We start from the raw sequence: 3,017 nt of genomic DNA on the forward strand, positions 1-3,017 counted from the left end.
ATTGCGTTTGACCTCAATTTGCAAATAAAAATAAAATTCTAATAGTTGTAAGTAATTTTTATTACCTTCACGATGTAGTTTGCTTATATATATTAGCTATCCCATATAGGAGCTGAAATAGATAATCCTATGTGTTCCAGAATTGTAATTTCATGTGATAACTCATAATTGATCCAAATAACCCCTTAATGTAGTTGTAATTCCAATCAAATATGTGTACTTTTTAGAAATTAATGCAAAGCAAATTGATTTAAGAATAATTTTAACTTTAAAAATAAAAATGAAACATGCAATTGAAAATCAAAACAAATTAGTGTTGAAACACAGACAAAATAATTGTATTTTAGTAAAATACAATGGGTTCATCCATTGTCAGTAGGTCCCAGTAAAGCGACGGTTATTATTCTTTTTTTTTTTTTTTCTCTTCAAAATTTAAATTTCACCCACTATTTCCGTGTTAATTATTTTTAAGTGACTCTTTACTCGAAAACATTTAATAGCAAATAAGATGTTTTAATCAATTAAATTTCACTTATATGATAGTGTTTACAATTTTGTTAGAACGGTCGTGATATTTATTTCAAAAATTATTTTCCAAAACTAATTGTTTCAGAAACCTAAAATCATTATGAAATGTTTCAACATATTTATGGGGGTCATGTTTTTTTTTTTTAATTAATTCAACTTTTTTTCTTTTCATTTTTTCAAAATTGAAAGTTGGTCCCAACAGTTATGTTTCGAGTTTTTGACCAATATTGTCCCTTATCTTTGAGGGTAGGCCTATTTTGGTCCCTCAAATATAATCCTGAGCATATTTAGTCCATTAAGTATGCTAAATTGGAGCACATTTAATCCCTTATCTTTGAGGATAGGTCTATTTCGGTCCCTCAAATATAATACTGAGCATATTTAGTCCCTTTAGTATGCTAAAGTGGAGCACCTTTAGTCTCACTGAAAAAATCTGTCCAAGATCAATTACGAGGTTGGTTTCGGCACTCACCGTCTTTTTAATTTACTTATCGAAAATATTTTATAAACCAACACCCACTAATAGTACAGAGCTAATAAATTTAAGATTTTAACGTTGAAACTTTTACTTTTAAAAATTTCGGTTGATTTTTCCAAAATGAAACGTTAAAATTTGGAGAAAAAAAAAATTAGAGCTGTCAAGATCACTTCTAGGCATATTATTGAAGCAAACAAATAACCAGATTGTATTCTCACTTTTAGCTCGCAGTAGAAACTATTTACATCTGGTAGCCGAAAAAGTAGATAAAATTTGTATAATTTTTATATATTAACCTGCAAATTGTATGTGTGTGTGTGTGTGTTTATATATATATATATATATATATATATATATATATATATACATTTTCCAAGGTCAAAATTTAGAAGATATTATCTAAAAATGAGGAATTAAAGTGATAATTTGCGTCATCCAATAAAAGGAGCGGAAACGTTTTGCTTTAGAGCTGAAGATTTGCTTCATGAATTAGAGTTGGTTAACATTGTTAGTTTTTGAACACATTTTATCAGTGAGACTAAAGGTGCTCCACTGTAGCATATTTAAGGGACTAAATATGCTCAGGGTTATATTTGAGGGACCAAAATAGACCTACCTTCAAAGATAAGGGATAAAAAGTGCTCCACTTCAGCATATTTAAGGAGCCAAATATGCTCAGAATTATATTTGAGGGACCAAAATAGACCTAAACTAAAAAATAAAGGACAATATGAGCCAAAAACTCGTTATGTTTCTATTCATTTATTCCTCTTTACAGCTATTATTATCTTGACTAACATTATAGTGGTACTGTGAGGTACGGAGGAGCAAAAAGACATGGATTTACTATTTTAATTGTCAAAAACAGAGGACTGTTTTTGTAACTATTTTTGGACTGTTGTTTATTTTCCAGACATGGCCATGTGACCACCGCTAACCCAACCAAATAATGGAGATCCATTCTCTGGTATCCCCATTTCACACCAAACTAATTATAAAAATAGCTTATAAATATTCAAAAATTTGGAAATTCTTTTTTTTTTTTTTGGGTGTAGATTAGAAATTCTTATTCGACAATGTTTTATGTAACTCTTTTTTACCTTATATTCTGTTCAAGGAAAAATGGTCAAGTTTGTCCTTTATGTTATACAAAATAGAACAAGTTTATCTTTCGATAATTTTTTAGCTAATTTTACTTTTGTTATTAGAATTTTTTTTTGTTTTTGTCTTTGAATCTAATACGAAACTTCAATATAAGAGTAATTTTCTTATCGTAAACAAAAGTTGAAAGGTAAAAGTAAACCCTTTTCTTAAAAAAGAATTGAACATATGAAGTCCATTCATTCACGTTGGAATTTGGACTGTCATTAATAATATAGATAGGCAGAATAGCGTGGGAGACACTTGTACTTGTTTCGGTTTGTCATCCCGGTCCCTATACTCCATAAAGTTTCATCCAAACACTTCAACTTAATCAAAACAAGACTTTTAAACACCTCTGGAATCATGAGATGCTCATTTGCTTGACGTGGATGACAAATCAGCATCCACGTCAGATTCTATGCCAAAAATAATATTATTTAACAAAATCTTAATTTCATAAACAAAAAATAAAATAAAAAGCAAAAAATTAAAATTAAAATTAAAGAAAACTCCTCCTCCCTTCTTCAAACCCACCCACTGAACCTTCTTAAAAGAATAATCCACTTGTCATGGCTCCTCCACCATGAGTACCACTACTTCCTTCACTCCTCTTTTAAAGAAAGTTATCTATCCATAAAAAATACATGAGCAGAGAATTAAGTCTTTTGAATTTTGACTTATTCCTCTACCCCAATTTGAAAGGGCTGTGAAAAAATTTGAAAGCTAAAACCACCGAAAAAAAAATGGAGGAGTCATAGAGAAGGGAAAGAAGGGATAAAGAAAGATGAAGAAAAAGGGGAAGGGAGGGGATCTAAAGAAAGATGACGAGGAAGAGGCGGGGGGGGGGGGGGGGTTCGGGTACAAGGAA

Source organism: Nicotiana attenuata, chromosome 2, assembly GCF_001879085.1.
Source record: "Nicotiana attenuata strain UT chromosome 2, NIATTr2, whole genome shotgun sequence".
Taxonomy (NCBI): domain Eukaryota; kingdom Viridiplantae; phylum Streptophyta; class Magnoliopsida; order Solanales; family Solanaceae; genus Nicotiana; species Nicotiana attenuata.